Source organism: Mytilus californianus, unplaced genomic scaffold (assembly GCF_021869535.1).
Source record: "Mytilus californianus isolate M0D057914Y unplaced genomic scaffold, xbMytCali1.0.p SCAF_4, whole genome shotgun sequence".
Classification (NCBI taxonomy): domain Eukaryota; kingdom Metazoa; phylum Mollusca; class Bivalvia; order Mytilida; family Mytilidae; genus Mytilus; species Mytilus californianus.
In genome coordinates, this window is record NW_026262690.1 from 104,108,896 (window position 1) to 104,118,841 (window position 9,946).

Here is a 9,946-nt window from a genome sequence, read left to right on the forward strand (position 1 = left end):
GGTTTTTTAACAGTTCTCCCACGTCTCGTCCTTTCACAGCTCAGTACAGTCAGTACAATTTCCTCTTCCTCAAACGTCTCGCTAACTTTTTCATTGATCGTCATTGTATCAGTCTGAAGAGAGCTGGTCAGCCTATTTGTAAATCTCCTCATCTAATGTATATACAACCTGACCAGGTAGCAAAGGGGGTATTACACTTTCTAATATACAATTAAGTGGTATATCTCTTTGCATGTCTTTATGAAATTCAAGGCCATCATTCTCTTTATACAGAATCGCTTTGCACACTTTGTCAGTTTCAAAAACACGTTCAGTGAGACTTCCGAGAGACAACTGGTCATCCAACATGACCGCCACCAAATCATTTTCATCATAAATAGAGTCTAACACTGGTCCGGCGGGTTCATTTGAACTTTGCATTTGATCAATTGTGCGTGGTTCTGTAAGTGACGGGTCTTCAGCTGTTTCGTTGATTCTAATGTCGGTAACAGACAGATCTATCGATGCATATGTAGGTGGGATATTGTTTTGGTACATGTTGAGAGGCAGCGTACCTGCATTTAACTTCGTTGTATCGGCTCTTACGCTTCGCTGTCGTACTCCTTTTCCATATCTCTCCCTAAATGCAAACAATAGTTTCACGTCTTCTTTAGAGACACTGGACGGCTTGTCACGTTGAAACTTTGGAAACTGTTCAAGGGATAGATACTGTCTTGGACTCTCATACCCTGACGTTTTCTTTGATGTGAAATAATGATATCCACAAAGCGATACTCTCTTAACACACTCAACGACACCTCTGAGAAAATCCCTTGCACAGTCAAGAACTGACGGTGTTTCTGTTTTTAACCGCAACATACTGTGCAATTGTTCATTAACTAACGTAAGAGCTGAATTAATATCAACTTTCTCCAAGTATTTTGATTCTATACCAGTAATTTGCTCGGAAAGAGACTCCAACATTGTTCGAAGCATATGAACTGACTGTATTGTTTTAGAGGCTGGTACGCCATGAGGTCCTTGCAAGCAGTTAATTTTCAAATGTAAAAGTGTCTTGGCTTCAGATGTGCAGTTTTCAAAGAAACTTTCAACGTCTTTCAACTTAGAAATTGACGTCCTGATATCGCTATGACCACTTCCCAATATTTCGGTATGCACAGAAAATGACTTGTAAATATCACGGAGTACAGACAGATATTTGTGCATTGGTGACAAAGACGTTACAAGTCTGATATTTTTCGATCCAGAGTCTATAACAAACAGACTGTTGCCTTCAGTACATATTCCTGATGGTTGTGAAAATTGGCAATCTTTACCAAGACCATCCTCATTTCCTTCCTCTCCTTTCCCAGCGAACAAAACAACATCAGGTTGGTTAAGTGATACATTTTCAATGTCTTTGATCTTGTATAATGCTCTTTTCCCAACGTCAGAGTATATTAATTCAGTTCCAACTATGGCAATTCCATGTGGTTGGTTGCAGATTTCGGTACCAGTTTTCAGAATCACAGAGACTGTGTTTGAATCCAATTCTAGGCGCAGAATACCAGCTGTATGATCGGCTAAGTACAGATAGTTTGAACAGTAGGCTAATCCAAAACATCCACTCATATCTGATTTTCGTTTTTTTACCTCTTTATTTTTTTTCAACATTAAAGTTCATCTCCCTTTGATAGTTCTCCCGCCCCCTCTCTCCTTTCTCCCGCCCCCTTTCTCCCGCCCCCTTTCTCCCGGTCTCCCAATACCCTTTCCACCTACTCGAAGATAAAAGACACGACGAACCAATCAAAGAGAAATCGCAGTTATAAAAGGCTAGTTCAAAGTCAATTACAAATAATAACTAAATAACGTTCCCCCAGATTAAGCATAAAGCAAAACACACAGATCTAACTGATTTAGTGAAAAGACGTCAAAACAGTCTGGGAAAAGCATGGCCTCGGACCATAATTTTCATAAATGTATAGCAATATAACAGTATAGTTATGTTTAAATTTATCAAAAACAAAATCAATGTTAGTACCAATAAAACAATATCCAAAGATCCTACTACAGCGTAAGATTGATATCCTTCAAGAATAAGTTTAATGAAAAGAGAGGCAAAAGATATCAAAGGGACATTCAAACACAAAAAGAAAAAAGAAAACTGACAACGCCATGGCAAAAAAAAAAAAAAAGATAAAAAAAAACAAACAACAGTATACAAAACACAACTTAGAAAATTACAGACCGAGCAACACGAACCCCACTAAAAATCAGTGGTGATATCAAGTGCAAGGATCAATGAGTGTACATAGATCGTATCTAAATTTACGGGCTTTATAAACGACATTATCGTAAAAATTAGGATGTGATATCCGGTATTTAATACGAATTCAAACAGCCAAACTTCCATACCAAACATGTGCATGTATCTATGAAAGAATGCCAACATATTTCTCAAGTGCAAACCTCAATTTAATTTTCTACTGGCTGCATATATAGCACTTGAGTTAGTTCGCCGATTCTGTGGGTATGCACCAATCTAGACAAGAGAAGTGCAGAGTAAAACATCAAAATCGATAATCAAAATTGATTTATATACATTAAAAAACTTTTGAATTGATTGAATGCATGTTTTACCGACTGCGTGTAATTCTTATCGGGAATACACGAAGAAGACCGCACATACTCATGTGACGACCTGACCTAGCTTTCCAAAAAAAATGTAGTGAAATAGTAATATTTTAATTTTAACGGATTATCATTTTTTTAATATTGACCTGTTTGTTAATCGTTATATACGCTCGTAATTATCAAGGGTAGTAATGTCATCATATTATCGAGGAGCGTTTAGTACAGTGATTTTGTCATGATTTTGGTCCAGTCGGTCATGATTTGGTTCAGTGTTTCTGAAGTGAAAAACAATGATAAAATGTAAACATTGGATTTTTTCCTAAAAGCCTTGTAAGTTGCTTTGTTTATAGCTATTATGTTTGCAAATGCTAATTTTCAAATTCTAATTACATCAGTTATACTGTAGAACATATAACGCTTGCTTACGACAATTTTAAAAGTCGAGTTATTGTTTTTCAAAAATTAAAAAATGATCTTTTTCAGCGTGTAACCACACATTATTTGTTATAATTTACAATTCCTTTCATTTATTCTAAATATTATTTATTTATTCAAATAATTTAATATTTATGAAAATTCAGTGTCATGGTTTGATGAAGTAATGTCATGGTTTGGTCCATGTTCGCCAAGGTTCAGTTCTTTGATTCCTGCGTGCATATCATACATATGAAATAAAAAAATTTAAATAGATGAACAAACGACCAAATATGATGCAATTATTTTTAATAATTTAAGTCTATAGCGTTATTAACTTGTGAAATCCATGTATAAAACGACGACAAGGATAACAGATTATGATTATGTTATTGTTTTACCTTGAAAAATGCCAGTCTTATAACAAATGAAACTACAAAAAGAAATGTTACTAATTTGCATTTCAGAATGAAATTTTGCTGTCAATATATTGAGCTGAAAAAAAAGATTTATTTTTAATTCTGGGAAACCTTTCTAAATAACGGAGACCTAAACAAACACAAAAATATCTACCAAAGAATTAATATTAAAAAAGAAGAAGATATGTAGTTTGATTGCCAATGATGCAAATATGCACCAGATTTAAAATGACGTGAATGCAAGAAACTAAAGGTCATCTTTTGGCCTTTAAAAATGATCAAACCCAATACAATACATTAATATAGTAACTTTAAAAGGTTCCGACATGACGAAGTGTGAAACAATTCAATTGAGAAATCCAACGATAAGACTGGTTACGTATTACAGCATCATCACAACATTCCTCGTATCACGATAACTATGAAAATAAAAATGAATATGCCAAGGAGATGCTAAAATACTTACAGATGTTTGTGCAGAAGAGAACTTCGACGAATATCGTTATTTGATTTAGCAAATGATGGTTTAAGAAAACAAAGATGGTATTTTTGTTATTTTTTTATGTTGTCCGTCTGTATTCGGAGTCAAGCGTCTCAGCTTTATCTTTCACGGATAGAAGTAAATGTTTTGGAATATCGGATTCCTATTATTCCCCAATAAAAACTGAAATCTATGCTTTTAAGAGAGGTCTTGGAAATCAGAACTTAGATGAAAGGATGAAATTACAGAGCAATTAATTTTGATCTGGATTATTCAAAATTAAATTTTGCTATTCCAAGCAAAGTAAGAGTTCTAAGATCTATATATAAAGGTTCTTTTATATGCATAATTCTACATATATCATTAATACTGAATCGATAGTAACTGGCGACTTTAAACATTCTTGCGTAGATTTCTAATCAAACTTAATTTCAGTTGTCGACGTTAAAAAGATAAATGTTATTCGAATTCTTCTACTTATCCGGTAATTATGATCCCAATTCAAAGCTTTGACTTTCGGACTCTTTTACTTATCTACTTTTAAGGTAGTTTTCTCAATTGAATTGTTTCATATTTTTCATGTCGGGGCCTTTTATAGCCGACTATATAGTATTTTTTCATTGTTGAAGGCTGTACGGTTGCCTGTAATTGCTTACAACCAATTTATTTGAACTTGGGTGGATAATTGTTCATTTGCAATCATACCATATCTCCTTATTTTCTTAAGGGACTAATTTACCCTGTGTTTTCACTCAAAATGACAACATCTAAATGTTGTCCAACCCTACTGGAAATTCAATATCAGTCTTTATATCATATACTGAAAATACTCCTTACATATTTCCATAATCTCTAAAATGAATGCTGTTCAGCTCTGTATGTTGCTGTTAAAAATTTTGCATGTTTTTGTAAAATTTTGCATCGAATGACATCGCTTGTCAAAATGAATTATTTTGTATCAGCAATACAATATAAATTTAACACAAATTCCAGTAGACGTTTGGTTTTGATTAACGATGATCTTCTTATACATTTTTAGGTTGAACCTCAAAATTTGTCAGATCTGTCAAAATTGCATGATTGGGGTATCGTCAGACACTTACAATGTGGTGAACTGTTTAGAAATAAGTTATCATATTGTAAGAACCCTTAAGTTCACACATTAGGCTGTGATACTATACGATAGTATATGAATTTAAGAAAAGATTGAAAGACTTTTTGAAAATGGCCCTGCAGTGAAATGAATTCAGGGGAAGTTGGCACTAACTCCTTGCTCCGTGTAGAACCGGTCAAATGACTGAAGTGGTAGTTTTCTTTTATCACAGCTGTAAAAAAAACAAAAAACAACACAAAAATACTTTATTAAATAAATAATCTTTGATATTTTCTGCCTTATTTATCCACATTATATACTCGGGACGGTTTAGAGGTTTAGATATTGTATAGAATGTGTCTATATCCATTATTGAAACCCATTTAATCGGTTTTAAAGGCTACTTTTTATTAGTCGTTTGGTACATTGTGTAATTGTTGTTTTTTAACGACACATTCGAACAACTATCAATCTTTTCGTGAAACTAATATGTTTTTATTTGTATCTAAACCATGACAAATGTGATCAAAACCATGACAACATTTGAAACACTTTACCAAACCATGCCAATTGTCGATACCAAGCTTTATGTGCGCGTTAATTTTCAACAACCACAATTTACTGTGAATATTGAAAGATTGACGTAAAACATCGAATCAAGCATCCTCTTTTTTTTACTTTTTGTATGCTTATTCATCCGATCCATTTTTTGATGCGGAGGCAGTCAAATCTCTACAAAACCAATATTTTTTTTATGACAATAAGATATTGCATCGGTTCATTCAACCTATGCCCACATTTTGAAATTAACGAAGGTATAAAATTGTATGAAAAAATGTTGGCATAGGTTGAATAATTTACAAACGGATTAAGTGTTGTATAAACATAAAGTGATTAGATGTAATCAATTTACAACCAGTTTAAATTTAGCATTTTTAGAGGTGTTCTCTAAACTACCAGCAATTTTGTAATTAGTAAATTATTTTTTTTGGTTTGGTGATTTTTTTTGAAATAGGTATAGATACATAATAAAACAAAGAAAGAAATAGGAATTTAATGTTTTAACTTTTTTATTTCTATTTTTATATAGTTATTCTGAATTATTTGTTTTTTTATTATTTAAAGTGTTTTATTTTACTATTTCATATTTACTGCAACAAAAGTATTTAAATCAAACTTGAATATGAAGAGTAGAATTAATATGATGTTTTTTATGCTTGTTTTTTTTTTTTTTTTTAATTTAGTATTTATAGATACACAGTATTTTTCTTATTTAGAACTATAGGTAAAAAATTTAATGTTAAAAAAATGACTGTATTTTACCTGTAATCAGTAGTTAATTGTTAAAACAACACCTATTGTATTTTTCATGTGGGCATAGGTTGAATGGTGTCTTCCCGATTGTCCCACTTTTTGAAATTATAGGTAAAAAAGTAATGAAATTTTGTGGGACAATCGGGAAGATGTTTGTGGGACAATTGGGAAGTTTAAATGTGGGACAATTGGGAATTGTTTTGATAGTAATTAAATTGTTTTTATAGTGTGTAGCAGGTAATTAAAGGTAACTAACTAATGTAACTTATAAAATAAGAAATATGAACAAATAATAATATTAACATATTTCTTTTTTGCATATATTAGCAACAAAGTATCATCAAACACAGACTATAATATATATTTAGTCATAAAATAACACATATCAAGCACTTCTCAATTCTACATTGATATATAATAAAAAGAGTTTCACTTAAGCACACATAATAAACAGCTAAATACAATAAAGTACGCGCAATAAACAAATTAATTCATTAAAGCACACACATGACACATGACACGAAGAACAGATACTATTAAGCACGCACAATGCATAAGGTACAACAATAAAGCACACATGATTCATAACTTAAACATCACAACACATCATATAATTGCAACAAACTTAGTCAAAATGTAACAAATAAGTCAGAAGCAATGTCAGCATACTGAAACACAATAACTTCGCTATTCTGAAGATGGTCTGAGTTCCTGTAGGCATTGGTTGACTTGTTTGTATTTTGTTCTATATGTTGGTCCTACTCCCCAATCTTGGTACTGAATGATAGTCATTTCGTTTCCTGCCTGCTCTTCTTTAAGATATTTCAGTAGCTTTTATACTATGTTTGGGTGTGGTACTTAGATCATCTTCTTCAAGCTACTGTGACATCCATCGAGGTGGTTTGTCGTCCTTGGTCTTTCGGTTTGGTAATGGTTCCATAGCTGTCTGTTGCTTTCAACCCAGTATGTTGTGACGTTATCCGTAAACGAAGTGATATTTGCTGTTGAGTCCAAATTTTCTATGTCTTCAAGTGTATGGAACCAGACGTCGTCTTTTTCTGTAGGTGGTACCAGAGGAAGAACTGCTGCCGACCGTATAAGTTGATGAATGCCTGGTTCTCCTTTATAGTTAAGAGACGAGTCTTGTTTACTGCACTTTTCGCCAAATACACTGAGTATAGTGAAACAAAATTTCCTTCAATAGTTTTTCCTGGAAAGGATACTCTGGCAGAATTCTGAACAGCAGCTTCGTAATCAATGAAGAAAGTTGTTGGGTTCAGGTAATTCTGACGTTTTAATTTAATTTTAATTTAATAATATTTTATTGTATTAATCAAGCAATAGGATTGGACACAAGTTATTACAACTTATATTAAGTCCTCTCCTTACATATACAATACACATATATGATGACAGCAAACACATACATAGTATGGCGACAGTTATAAAGGAAGGAGTCACACATTGTCTTGGCAAAAAAAAAAGCAAATAGGACAGAGAGAAAATAGAAAACTGCTGACTTAGAACGTTAAAATCTTTTTGACTGTTTAATGAAATAACGAACTTTATCAAAAATTTTAGAGTTAGTTTCGTAATTATATGCATCTTTTCCAAACAATAGCGTTTCAATATCAGTGTGTATGTTCATATGTATAAGATCATTAACCAGAGATATTCTTTGGTTATGATATAATTGGCATTCTAGAAAGTAATGAATGGCATCTTCAACAGGAGAACCGAAGGAGCATTTAGAATCATTGCATGTATCATTCTTAAATTTATTTAAAAACTTTGATAAAAAAATGTAATTAAAAATACAATACTGATATTTGTTTTACAAATAAGAGTAACATTATATTTTATAACTCAGAAATTTTATATTATTTCATCAAAAGTGCTTTAATGTGATGATTTAAAAGATCATATTTTAATTCTTGTTTATTTAGTAAAACAAACAACAACTACCTTGTTTATTTAAGAACATTTTACATAATAAAATAATGTGGGACAATCAGAACTTTTCATGTGAGACAATCAGAACTCTAAAATTTTAAAAAGTGGGACAATCGGGAATAAACCGGTTGAATATGTGTTTATCAAATGTGGTCATAGGTTGAATATGTTTTCATCAAATGTGGGCATAGGTTGAATATTTTTTTATCAAATGTGGGCATAGGTTGAATATGTTTTAATCAAATGTGGGCATAGGTTGAAGACACCATTGCATCCTCCTTAATTAAAAGTCAGATCTTTTCATTTGACGAACATTGTATGCATACAGCATATTTAATCACTGCTTAAGGTAATTCAAAGTGATTTTGTAAAACCAGTAAACATTACAGTTATCTAAATATAGGACATCGACTTTAGTGTTTCGAAAAGGGTCACTGAACATGGCTCTCTCCCTTTTTCTTGACAAACATATTTCTAAATTCCGAGATAATCTAGTGTTTGCTATTGTATTATATAACAAGAAAAAAATTGAAATTTAGATGAATCATTCACCTGGGGCGTGTTTTTTTGTTCTACGGTAGTGAGCCAGAAGAGGTCCATTTCTGTTTTTTTGCATAGGGAAGATCTTCTGGCTCTCTTCCACCTCTTCTTTTTTGATAGGTAGTTTAGACGGCAGAGGCACATAACAAACATGGCGTCGTTTAGTCTAAATGACATTAATAAATTGATGAATGCAGATATATTAGAATGTGAGCTGTGTTATAAACGCTTTAATGGTGTGACAGTCTTAGTAGGACATCCCTGTAGGACGATAAGCTGGATAAATATAAGAACTACACGGACAATAACAGTTAAGGGGCGACTATTTGATATTTTAGGGAAGGGATTTGATTTATTGGTGTTTATCGCTACTTTCAACACTAAGTTGGACTATTCCGTGGTGGTCAGTTTAAATGTATAGATTTATAGAAGAATGGGGAAGGGAAGAGGGCATTATTAACTTTTTTAATCTGTCGCTAATTATGCCTATTTTTCGGCTCTTACCAGGCAACCATATTCATATATGAAATCCGCCTGTCCCCCACCCCAATAAATGAATAAATATCAAATGGTTTTTCTTCTTATTTAACACAAGTTAAAATTGATTGATTGTTTGTTGCTAATTTTTAACGCACAGGAACAAAAAGTCATGCATGTTCAGGACTCGGTTCAGGAAAACACGAGTTTAAAAGTCAGGTATATAATATAAAAACGAAGAGATGTATGATTGCTATTGAGGCAACTATCCACCGGAGTTTAAATATGAAGTGGATGTAAGCAATTAAAGGCAACCGTAATTAGGGCCTTCAACAATGACAAAACCCGATACTGTATTAAAAGTCGTCTATAAAAGGCCCGACGTGAAAAGTGTGAGAAACAATTCAAACGAAAAAACTAACGGCCTAATTATACATAACAAAATAATTTACAAAATATCAAATATGATTCGAGACATGAACCAACGACAACCACTAAACTACAGGCTCCTGACTTGGGACAGGCACACAAAGAATATGGCAGGGTTGATATAAAAACGAAGATTGCCAATGAGACAACCCTCCACAAGAGACAAAATGACACAGCAATTAACAGCTATAGGTCACCGTACGGCCTTCAACA